Genomic DNA, 13,509 nt, shown 5'->3' with positions numbered 1-13,509 from the left:
AAATGAGCATGTGCAAATGTTATGAGTAGCTGCACATAATGGGCATCATAAGCATTGCAAAACTTAACGTCTATCCTATTTTCTTTACTTCTTTCTGCTTTGCAATAAACCTTTGCACTGAGATCAGTGCTAGAGACGGACTCAAATAATTACGGTACTGGCTTTTACCATTTTAAGGAAGAGCAAATTGGCTGTTCTGTTCCTGTATATACTGTATAGCCTTTGATGCAACTTAAGATCTTTTTGCATCTATCCTGATTAAGTTTGCATAACATCCCCCACATCCTATTTTAAGGCTATCATAATCTACTTGCCTTTCTTTCTCCCCTCCATGCCATTTTAATTTGTGTTTTAATACTTAACATGGGCTGGGTTAAGAATTTTGCTTCATTGTTTGTGGCCATTTGGTTAGACCTAAATACTGTAAGTATATTGTCCAATTGTTAGCTTTTATTTTTGTTTTTCCTAATGGGACATGGCTACCTCCAATTTTTCTCAAGGTTTTTTGTTTGTTTGTTTGTTTCTTCTTTTACCGCATCCCCTTTCTTATTCTTCAGGCCAGGGAGAAATCCCTTATCTATAAACCCACCCACCCAGTTTTCCTGGTTATCTTATCAGGAGTGGAGTCACCCTGAGCTAAACCTAGGGAGGCCAGGTGGAAAAGCAGACAGGGATCCTGCCAAGGGCGTAGCCAGAATTTTTGTTAGTGGGGGCAGGCCTTTTGTTAAGGTGGGGGAGAACCTCAGTTTGTGATGTATTTTTGTTGAGTTTTATTGATTGGGGAGTAACAGCTCTCCCTCCCTGCCTCCCCTTGGCTATGCCCATGGATCCTGTACCTTTAAGAGTTGCATAGGGGGGGAAATCAGCAGCTGTGGCTTTTATAAGCCAGCCATATGTCCTCAGAAACTTACTTGCAGGGGTGCTGGTGAGAAGAGGTTTGGACAAGAGAAGAAGGAGAAGAGAATACAATCCTGCAGATCAGAGGCTGAAGCGTGAAGGTGCATCCAGGTGAGTAGCTCCCAGCTAATACAATCCAATTATTGGTCTTCCTCTTGCCAGGTTTGTGGTAGCCATTGATTGAATAAGGCTATCAGTGACCATTAACCATGATGCCTATGCACTCCTTCAATGTTGGAGCATAGGCAATTCGTCTTTGAATACTAGTCACTGGAACTTCCAAGTGGGGAGAGCACTATTGCACTCTGTTCCTGCTTGTGGGCTTTCTGTAGGCCTCTGGTTGTTACAGCAGGATGTTAGACTAGATGGGCCTTTGACTTGGTCTAGTAGGGCTCTTATTTAGTTCTTAATTGCAATGGACCTCTGACACATTGTGTATACAACCTTTTGGGTTTCATCCACATTGGTTTTTAAGGCTTTGGACCAATGGTTCCACACTGTGCAGTCTGCTGAAATGTCTAAATCAGAATTAATCAGTGGGGAAAATGTATATGTTTTAGCTGCCTAAGCAGTGGACCTGACCCCCATTCTCCCTTCCCCTTTAGATGTTAAAATGGAAACACAAAAAGGGGGAGCTGCATATTCACATCTCTGATCTGCGCTTGCAAGTGCTTTTGGGAAATGGCACTGTGCCATATAAAGTTGCTATCTCTGCATGCGCAGAATCGGATATCAGATTCTGTGGCTAGAAGAATCGGACAAATTGGGCATTGCTGAGCAAGGCTGTAAGCCCTGCTGCATAACTGGTTATGTTGGTATTAATGGTTGTCTAGGTGACCTAGAGACCATCTAGTTGTGAGTCCTGCAAGTGCTGGCCTTGGCTGGCTTCCTGGTCCATTTCCACCTGGCCTGTCCTCAGTAGACAGACCCCTAACTGACTGGTGACAAAAGGCTGCTGTTGCATGTGCCTACAATGTTTTTCATACCTGTAGGGCAGTCCTAAATGTTGTTTTTGTTAGCTTGCTAGTGTGGATTTTAAATACTACATTGAATATACTGATCGGTTTATTTTAATTAAAGCTGTTATACTGTAGTTATTTCTTGCACTTATTGGCACCCACTTTGAGCGTATCTTGGAAAAGCAGCATATAAATAACTTGGATGAAAATTGGAAGCTCTGCGCAAAACCCATGAATGTTGTTTTGGTTGTATAAAATACAAGCGTGTAATATGAGTTGTTTGGAACTTTCATGTCATGTTATGGCAAGCCTGGGGGAGGTCTCTCCTCAGCTTGTCCTGCATTTCCTGCCTGCCTTTGCTGCTGCTATAGGTTGTGCTAGGGAAGCCCTATTAATAGTACAAGAAGAGGAAAAAGCTCTTTGGAGGCAGGAAAACCAAGTCAGGAAAGAATAGGAGGAAGTGTGGCTGCCATTTCGCCAAACAATTTGGAAGGCATTGAGCCTCCAAACTTGCAAGCTTTGCCATTGTTGCAGAGAATGTGATCTGAGCACAATTCCTTTGTTTGTCCTTCAGAAATATTCAAAAGAGGGCCTTGAATGAGAAGGGTGATGGAATGAAGAAGAAACCCCTTAGCTGTTCAACGTTATAGAGAGCAGAAAGGAGGAGAAACTGGGCAGACACAAAAGATCTCCACATCAATTACACGCACACAGAGGTAAGTGTCCGCATCTGCATTTCAGAGTGAGTTTGTTGGCTTAACAGAGAGATGCAAGTAACTCTAAGGTCTGGATAACTAATTACTAAATAAGGTCACTGTTTTAGATTTCAGTATACCTTTTTTATAGGGGAAGAGAGATTGTAGAAGGGTAATTGCTCTTGGTTACAGTCAAGCCTAAACATCATTAGAAAATTAGGTGTGTTGTAAGACCATTGTTGTGTATCTCACAATAGCTACAGAAATATTATCAACACAGGTCAATTAATTTTAGAGTGAGAGGGCGCATTTAATTGTTTATAACCATAAATCAATGGATAACATTGGTCAGCCAATAGCTGCTCCTGTGAAAGAATCACATGTCATCTGCAATGAGGAAAGCATCTACTGTCTTCTCTGAAAGGCACTGATGCCTCTAAAACAACATCATATCTACTCCAGCTCTCTTTTACCATAATTTGTGGTGCATGATCCTGGTAAGTCAATGATTTTTCCCTATTTTACTTCTTGGTGATGATTTTTTGGGGTCATCAGTGGTTCACTGTCTACCCCTCACCCCAACTGCTCTAGATTTCTTCATTTTACAGTTCCCTCCTGAGATCTCTAGGAGTTAAATCTAGGAGTGCTTCTTTTTTCACAATTGTTACCTCAGAATAAAATCCCTGATATTATGCAGACCTACTCAGGAGCAAATACTTTCTGACATTAGTGTGCTACAGACTGTGCAGGGAAAGGAACCCTTTTTTCATCCTGAAGGCTGGATTCCTATCTGGGCAACTTTCTGAGGGCTACTGTATGGTGGTTGGTGAGGTAAGAGGCAAATGTGAGTGGAACAAATTTAAGTTTTACCTGTGTACAGTGGTTTAGTTTTACTCACACTCAGTTGCTCATCTCTATCCTCCATCCAAGCAAGCAAGAAGAGGCATTATCAGGGTTCAAAGACAAAATATTTGGGGTATGGAGCAGAGCCAGTGAGGGATGCAGCCTGGGAAGAGGGTTTGTGGTGAGGAGAGATTTCTGAGGACCTGATAGAGAGACTTGGAAAGCCACATTCAGCCCCCAGGCCACCCCTCCGCTACACACACAGAACAGGAGTCCACCAATTAGTTCTCAGAGCAGGGAAATAACTTCTATTTCCCCAAGCCATACAGATAGAAAAAAGCTATCTCAAATAAGTCACTACCCCTTTCATTAGTTTTGAAGCTATAGAGGAAAGGGAGCATTTTTGAAAGCCAGGAAAAACAAGGAGGAAGTAAACAGGAAGGAATGGACAGAAGAAATCAGCAACTTTAGGAGGTGTCTGGTGCTACATAAAATGTGGTGACCCATCTCTGGCATGCAAAATGGTCCTTACCAGGCAGCCCTTTAACAAGATAGCTCATCTGTTTTCATTCTTATTCTTGTTAGGCTTTGTATTCTCTGTTTAATCATGATGCACTTTTGGGTGGAGGTTTGCTTTTCCCTCTGAGAAACCAATCTGAGAAACCATCTCTTGACGCTGAAGGTAGGAAAATTATTTCATATTACTGGGTACTCATTAAACAGAGAGAGACACAAACAAACTGGAGCTCTGCTACCCGGCTGTAATGTCATAATTTAAAGGTGTGTTTTTTTCACCTCAGGTTTTGTAGGATCACATGATGGCTGCTGCGGCGTCTAGTAGCAAAAATGAGTGTGTATGAATGGGAAATGAGGTCATCTGGCATATTGTAAGAACTGGTGGTAGGGCATAGGCAGGGAAGCCTGCTGTAGGTGGAGCCAGAGCCAGTGACAGAGCCACTGATTGTAAGCGATATAATAATAGCTGGGAGCTTTTGGAAAGCTCACTGACAAGGCATGAAAGTGAAACCCTTCCCCTGTTGTTTGTTCTCAGCATCTGGAGTTCAGAAGCAGACTATTCTGAACATGGATGCCTCATTTATCCTACATGGATTATAACCAGTGCCAGAGCTACCTCAATACATTGTCAGGCAATGTTTCATAGCTAAAGGAAGATCAGGCCAATTGCAGCCTCACATGCCATTCTCTCAGGCAGGTTTCCGAAGAAGAAAAAATGAGGCTTTTTAATGGAAACCAGCATGCACACATATTGGCCAGGACCGAAAGAACCACATCAGTTCCAGATGCTCAAGGCATTTGTTTGGGTTAGTAGTTCTTAAAGAGCAGCTCCCTGAGTTGCACGGCAAGGTTTTGAAACCGAGAGGTGCTTAAAAGCCCTTAAGATATGGTAGCGGTTCTGTCATTCAAAGTGAATGAGGTGGGTTTTTTTAGAGAAAAGGAGAAAAGGAAGAAACTCACTAGTGAGGCTCCAGCTCTTGGCTGCATCTCAGACAGCTCTTTGGATCCCAGCCTGTGAGTTGCAGCTGACAGCAAAGTAGAACTGTTTGGTTTCTTCATTCCATATGCGTATCTCGTCTTGTGCCTGGCTAGGAGGTAGTCTCATGACTTTAAAGAGGGGATTACATAGGGAGTTGAACAATAAAAAGATTCAGTGCCATCCCCCCATGCTATGGGAAACGTTATGACTATTTGCCATTTTTTACTGAATCATGTGACTAATAGGGTTTTGCTAAAGTAGCAGATGATGTCTTTTTACACACACACACACACACACACACACACTTTGGTGAGTTTTGGACTTACCGTTATACTGTTAGACATTAGTTGCCTGTTGCAATATATGCCTGATGGCAGATAAAGAACGGAAAATATGGGTGCTACTCTGACCTGTCCTAGTGGGATATTGGCCTGCTTGAAGTCTGCTGTTGTCAAGGCAACACTTTGGGAATTAGCCTTTTGTCCTGACCTCTGTCAGTGGAAAGCTGAGGCCAAGGTATAGGATGGGGATGCTTTCGCATAGGCTGGTCCTGTGAGGTTCTGAGCCGTGAGTACAATAAGGCCTCAGGCTGCCTGGCCTCTGGCCCCTTCAGGATGACTTAGGCCTCAGGTTGAAATATGAGCTAATTTTAGGTTGGAAGTCTTGTAATGAAATGATGAGGATATTGTTTTTAACCTGACTTGGTTTTAGGTAACTTCACTTATTTATTACCGTTGAATCCTGTTTTCCCTTTGAAAACTTGCACAAGTGCTCCCAGGATGGCTATGCACTGATACGAAAGTCACCGTAGGAAGGTACTTGTTCATTTTCCTGCTAATATAAATACGCCAACATTTATTCAAGCCCTGTAATCATAGGGCATTTTTAGAATCAATGTACTATTCCTAAATGTCTGACTAATTTATGTGTATAGCACTAAGCCACTAAGTGTTAATTATGGCATTGGTAACAGAAACAGCATACAGCAAACAGCATCTGAGCCTGGAGGATAGTAGCCACCTTTGATAGACACCTCCATAAATTTGCCTAATGCCCTTTAAACTCAGCTAAGCTAGTGGTCATCACCATGGCTTGTTCCACATATTAATTACTCCCTGTGTGAAAAAGTCATTTCATTCATTCATCCTGAATATTCTGTCAAATCGGTTTCGTTTTATCAACCTGAGAGGCAGGGGAAAGACCCTGATCTACTTTCTATACCCATGTGTTCTTTTAGAAGCCTCTATCTTGTCTTTTTTATTGTAGCAGGTCCTTGTAGGGGATTTGCTCCTGCCTTTTGGCTATTTTAGATACCTTTTTCTGCACCTTTTGCAGTGCTACAATATCATTTTTGAGACAGCACTAACTACCCCTGCCCTGGTCTCTCAGGATGAAAAAGGTCCTTTTATGCTGTAGCTGGCAACAGTAATACATAGATTAACAAGTTCAGAAACGGCAAAAGGGCTTAATGTGAAAGGAAATAAACATGTTTATCTTTAAGAGTGGTGGAAAAGATTTCTTGGCTGTATCCATACATAAATGTCTCATGACAATAGATTATGAATTGGACTGGGAATGGGAGCAAGGCGGGAATAAAAGGCCCTTTCTTCTAACGGTCTGACATTGTTTATGTGGAATTTTAATCATGCTACACTTGATGAACTGTGGGACCCACCTGACTTAGGAAATGACACGAGCTCTTTTTCCATGTTGGTTGAGCAGACTAGTAATATATTAAACCTTTTTTTCCACTTAAACGCCAAGGACTTACACTGCATGGTGTGGTTAGAAAATCCCTCCAGTTGTGGATCGAATCAGCTGGGTGCTTGCCTGTCACAAGACTGCAGGGGCTGTGGTGGTGTATGTATGTGTTTACGTGTTACTTTGTAATGCTGGGCTGTCTCGTGCAATATGGCTGTGACATGGGTGTTTGTGGAAAGGCCATAGTGGGGCAGTGATTCCATGCAGGAGCATCCGTGAGCACTCCATATCACCCAAGCCTCATCACCATAAAAGCCTAGGGACAGGAGGAGAAGCCACATGGGAGGGTCTCTTTTAACACTCATTTTTTTGTTTTGTTTTTTTAAATGCCTCTCTTTCAAAGTTTGTATTTCATAACAAGGCTTAATACTTGGATATATTCAACATTAAGGGACGTGGGTGGTGCTGTGGGTTAAACCACAGAGCCTAGGGCTTGCTGATCAGAAGGTCGGCGGTTTGAATCCCTGCGACGGGATGAGCTCCTGTTGTTCAGTCCCTGCTGCTGCTAACCTAGCAGTTCGAAAACACAAAGTGCAAGTAGATAAATAGGTACTGCTCCAGCGGGAAGGTAAATGGCGTTTCCGTGCGCTCCATGTTGCTGTATGTAGGTTTTATTTTATTTGTTTTTTTATCTTATATTTTGGAAATGTACATCCAGTTGTTCTTTTCCTTTAATTTTTTTTGGGGGCCCCCAAGAGAGTGGGGCCCTAAGCTCTAGCTTGTTTAGCTTATACATAAATCTGGCACTGTCCCTAGTCTGTGACCTGACCAGTTAGACTTCAAGCATGGACTTCCAAGAATGAATGCTCCCTGAAAGAACACAGTCCTGCTGGAGATTTCAAGACTTTCAGCATTCACTTAAATGTGGGTATGTGGAAGAGCAATAGAGCAAAGGAAATCTCTGGGTCTTAGCTTATACTTCTTGATGAGCAAACAACTGAGATTTATTTTTAGGTCTCACATTATCCTTTAACAATGCATCTTCACACTGTTGTAATCTGCTCCAGAACCTCATGGTGAAGGACAGATAAGAAAACGTAATAATAATAATAATAATAAATACCAATAAATTCCCCTAAGTGGTAAATGGGGAAAAGGCATGTGAAGCCCTTGGCCATTCCCTAGAGTTAAAGCCTTTGTTTTGTTGAATTCAGACTTTATCACCAGACCCTGCATATGATGGTGGCAGACATTTCATGCTGCCTGAGTTTACTGCCCCAGGGCTGCCATATCTGCAGAAAGTTTTACTTTCCATCATGTCCTCCAGATGCCTTTAAGCTCAGCCACTTAATGTGAGAGCTGCTGATTTATTTATAGCTGGCATCTTAATCACACTTGGATATTTTTAAAACGTCCTGCCTGGTGATACTGGAGCTGCTTTCATTAACTCTATTTCCATCAAAGCCCTATTGCGTGATGTATGGACCAGTGAGGTAGATCAGCCAATCTGGCAGCAGCTTTTCTTTTGAGCTAATATATATTTTTTTAAAAAAGTAAACAAACAAAAACGCTATTGGGTGAGAGTAGAGCACAAGGACCAAGTTCTCAAAAAAGGCACGCTCCTTAAGGACAGTTTCTGGGTTAACAACAATGTGCACTTTGGTTGAAGGACTCATGGTGGATGAGTTCATAGTAACCCAAATATACATTAACCTCCCAAAAAAGTCCCTTTTGACGGTTGATAGACCTCCAAAATAACTGGGGAAGTGCCCTTCTGAGGAGAGGACATAATTGCTTTTTTGCATTGGGTTTGGATCTTGAAGTACTGTAAGTCCTCTGTGCCCAATCACAATTATTAATATTTACTAAATTTGTATACCACTTTTCATCCAGGGCAGTTCACAGCCCATTGTTCAGGGCAGAGCCAGCTCTAGATCTGAAGGGGCCCTGGGCAATATGTCCTTTTGTGGAGGGACCTCACCTGTCTGTCCATGGGCTGTGGTGGGCTCATTTGACTGTGGTTGCAGTGCTTCACGCAGTGGTGGGTAGCTGGGTCTAGCCACCCTGTTAACTTCTCACGACACCCCAGAGCAATGCTCGCTCAGGGGGCATTGTGGGGAAATCAAAAGGGTGGCCAGATCCAGCTGGCTGGTGCTGCTGGTGGAGCCATGTCTCATACCCCACCCCAAGGGGCAGGCACCAGCTGGATCTGCCAGGTTTCAGGGCCCTGGTAGTTACCCAAGGGTGCCAGGTGAAAATGCCAGCTCTGGTTTAAGAAGCCCCCTTATCTTTCAGAGAAGACAGAGGAGAAAATGGAAAACTTTTATTCCATGAATTTCTTAGGATCCAAGCCAGCATCTTTATAGCATTCTTTAATATAACCCACATATATAGGACTTTGTGGGGAAATGTCAAGGGGAGCAGTTTTTCCTCAAGAAACCTCCTGAGACTCTCTAGTGCCAACCACTTCAGCTAAAAGTGCTAAAAGACTGAGATGGCTGTAAGCACTTTAAAGGGGTGCTAGTTTTCAGATATCTCTGGATGGGAGGAGAGGTGAGAATTCAGGAAAGGAAAGGTTTGTCAAGGTCCAAGGCCCACTCAGTCAAGGTTAAGCTGCAAGAAACCATAGTATTTTAAGAACATTTCTTGCATTTCCCCCTTATTTACACTGCCTCATAAAAGCAGTAACTCAAAACATTTGATCTCCCCCTATTATCCTTCAAGGCTAAGAAATTAATATGCTTAACACGCACAGTTTATATATAATCCCATGTATCTAGTGAGTGTCTCTTTAAGAGACATGCCTGGTCAGTAATAGAAACTCCTTTCTCTGGGTGTGGTCCCCACCATAGTTTATAGCTGGGCCCTAAGGCTAACCTATGTAATAAGTCCCAGCCGCTCTGCCAAGTTGTTGATTTGTTGTTCACAAATAAAAACAGCTCTTGAGGTTTTCCTGACTTCTGCTGCTTTCTGGCTCTAGGGCAGACCCAGAGCAAGGTTTCCAAACACAGTGAGTACCCTTCCCAGACCCACAAGGTACCACAATGTATAGTGCTCATTGCTGGTCGGGTTAGCCAGAGGAATAGGTATTCCAGTAATCGCATGCATGAAACAATTGTACAAAGAAGTCTCATTGCAAAGTACCCTTTTAAGAACATAGTTTAATTATGTAAGCTTGAGTAGCCTTAGGCTTGTAAGGAATGTATATCTATAATTCTTACCAGGTGGTGTCTAGCCTAAACAGATACCTTCAAGAAATAGGCAGGGAAAAATAGGGTCAGCAGAACATAATACAGCGTTAGAGCCAGAGATGACAACATCACAAATTAGGTTTTTATTTGTCCCATTCTCATGAAAGGTTTCTGCTCTTTGGGGTTCACCAAGACAGTTGCTTTCCAGAACCTGAGAGCATAACTAAGGACACTGTCTTTTTAAAGCACATTCAACACACATTAAATGTATAGTGTGGATGTGCCTTGAGGCTATTGTGGAAATGTCCCAAGGAATGGTAATAGCTTTCCTCCACCCATTCTGGGGCAGACTTGAGATTTCTTTCCATCTTAGAAGAATAGTATTGTAGAACTATAGAGCTGGAAGGGACCCCAAGGGGTATGTAGTCCAGCCCCCCTGCAATGCAGATGAGATGGGGTGAGTGAACCTCAAACCCCACCCTTCCATGATGTTGCAGAGGCTTCTAGGGCACACTCATAAAGTTCTACCAACATGGTAGGCATCCCTTGAGTTATGCTTCCCCAAGCACCATCCTATTCTACCTGCATGGTCATGCTAGCTTTGCTCAGAAAACCTTCCCTCCAGCCTTTTACCAACATCAAGTTAGGTTGTGCTGCCCTCTGCAGCTTGAGTGGGTCAAGGAGGCCCAGAAGATGCTGTGTAAATCGACTTTATCAAGCTCTAGGTGCAAGCCTTTGAGATGAGGCAAGAGGGCAAATAAACTGCACAGCGGCACCCATGGCTGCTGGTGCTGCCTGTTCTGGAATTGGGCCATGATTAGCTTTGGTTTCTCTTGGTGCAGTCAAACAGTGGCATTTGATTCTATGTGTTATGCAGATCTATGTTGATAACTCTATGTGCTATATGAATGTATAGGCTCATGGGGCAAGTCTGCTAATTGGTCTGTGATCGTTATTTTTGCCGGTGGGGCAAATCTAAGCACAAGTCCCTTGAATGCACCATTTGTGTATTGCCAAGTTATTGAATTTGGATAAATGGATGGACTGAAGCAACTGGTGTCAAAGCAAGCTAAACTCCCTGAGCAGTTCTTGGTATTTGCTTAGGCAATTAAAAGGGGAAAAGCCCCCCCCCCCCCGCATCACCCTTCTGCTAGCAAGAATGATCATAGCAGATTCCAGGACTCTTCAGCCTTGACCCATGCTTAGAGAGATTGTTCCTGATGTTACTGTGTGGATTTCTAATCATCAGTGTGTATGAGAGCTTTTATAATATGTTGCAATTCTGTGATAGCAGAGTCAAGGAGTCGGGCGTAAGTGATAACACTGCAGACAGCGCTGTAGATTGGAGCCATGCAGATGGGATTCTCCCCTCTAGTCGGGTGCAATAGATGGAATGTGTTGGCTTTGGATGTGGGAAACTCAGGTTCAGATTCCTGTTTTATCCATGAAGCTCAAGTCACTGTTGTCAGGGTTAAGATGAGATAAATCCATGCTATTGTCCTGAGCTTTTAAGAAGATAGATATGATACAAAAGTGATTTTAAAAGTCTTCAGTTACTTTTCCCACGCCATCTGTCTCTTTCGGGTACTTTTAAACTGTCAATGTTGTGTACCACACACAATAATTGTTTATAAGATATTTGGCTATACTGCCTTTCTTAAATAACCAAGAATACACTGTGCAGTTTGTTTATTTTTATTCATTTACAAAAAATATTTGCATACTGCAGTTTCATTAAAAAAAATCAAAGCAACAATTAAGAACCACACAAAAATGAAAACAAAGGAGTACTTAATTATTATGGACATTTTTTCTTAATTGACTGCATGATTGTCTTCATGTTTTGGCATTAACTGAAACACAAACAGAGCAGTTGTAGTTCACCTTGTTCTGTTTAGAACATCTTAACTCTGTCCAAGATGGTGCTTCTTATCTTTCCTCCCAAACCTTCCTCCTCAAGTTTTTATGAGACGGGTTATTAAACAGGCAAAATAGCCAGAAAGGAAAGGCTTATATGATATGCAGTCTCTTACCACCCCGTTCCTTCGCTTAGACTGACACCCCTGAGGCTGCTTTGATTGTCATCATTGTGGGAATGTTGTACACAATTGTATGTTATGTCTAATTTGGGTCTCTGCTGAATGAAGGAGCATACTGGGTCTGATCCAGGAGCTTTTCCGCATTAGTCCTTTCTCCCAGCAGTGAGACAGTTCATTCACTCATTTATTCCTAAAGTGACCTTTATCTAAATGAGTTATATTCCTAGTTTCCTACACTTACACCCAGTGTAGGATCAAAGTTGTTTTTATTGCTATTCTTAGTGACTTGTTGATCTTCCAGCAAAAGTGCAGTGTAAGCTTTGAGGTCTGAACTTATCTCATTTAGTTTGGAGGAATTTGTTACACATTCGATGGTGACCTCTCTGTTACCTGCTTCCGTTACCACACTTACCTGTTCTAAAACCATATTGTGGAGTTCCGCAACTGGAAACTTTACTAATTCCTGCTACATTTCTCAAACAAAACGGGGTGCCCTTTAAGCCCACATTTCACTGATAGCATAGGAAGTATTTATTGGTAGATTCAAAAAAACCCAACGGCCCACAGCTGTGTGGAGATGGGTTCATTATGTGTGTCTTTCTTATGGAACAGGCACACTCTTTCCTTGCAGACAGCTGGTCACATCAGAAAAACCATGTCATAGGCTGTATCAGTATTGCCTACAAGCTTTTACAAATTGCATTAATGCCATGGCTTGAACCCATGGAAAAGCTCCCAACATGCTAGGGTAACACTTAAAAGGGGATTTGAGGTGGAACTGTACAGGAAGTTTTCCACTTCGTCTGATTTTGCTTTTTAAATGGAAGCTGAATGGGTAAATGGTATAAAGACTTGTCAATTTTGCCTACACGGTCTCGGTGTTACAGTACAAGAATAGGTGCTTTACTTAATACAGTGGTACCTCAGGTTACAGACGCTTCAGGTTACAGACACTTCAGGTTACAGACTCCGCTCACCCAGAAATAGTACCTTGGGTTAAGAGCTTTGCTTCAGGATGAGAACAGAAATTGTGTGGCAGCAGCTGGAGGCCCCATTAGCTAAAGTGGTGCTTCAGGTTAAGAACAGCTTCAGGTTAAGAACGGAGCTCCAGAAAGAATTAAGTTCTTAACCCGAGGTACCACTGTACATAACTAATTTGCTTCAGGACCCACTCCTCACTATATCTTTGGTCCTCCACATGTCACTGTTCCGTAGCAAGATGAGGGCTTCAGCAGGAAGGCTAGTTCTGTCCACGGGAAAATCAGAGCATTCAGAAATATAGTGGAGATCTCAGCCACACTAGTTTTTTGGTTTTTTTTAAGCATTTAAAATGTGTTATAACACTGTGACACTAGATGGCGCTGTAGTATTCGATTCTTCAGCAACGTGATTTCCCATTATGAGCTTTACAACGTGTTTTCCCCAAACTTTTTTTTGATGTGTCTAGATCCAGCTGAAGTCCATAAGTCTCTGGAAATGGTCTGATAATGAGGTTGGTCATCCAATGATTCATGGACCTGTTTGCTTGTGGAATCGCCTTGCCCCATATGTGCCCAATCAACTGCTTCAATTTGCAGAATTGGCCACATACTTCTTGTTCCACATTTTAAGAAATTGATTTTTTAGGCTGGTAGCACCCACACTTTGAAACTCCTGACTATTGACATTAGGCAGGTGCATTCACTGTAT

The sequence above is a fragment of the Podarcis melisellensis genome (genome assembly GCF_964234715.1).
Source record: "Podarcis melisellensis genome assembly, chromosome: 3".
NCBI classification, from domain to species: Eukaryota; Metazoa; Chordata; class Lepidosauria; order Squamata; family Lacertidae; genus Podarcis; species Podarcis melisellensis.
The sequence above is the reverse complement of the archived record's forward strand: the minus strand, read 5'-3'. Positions refer to the sequence as shown.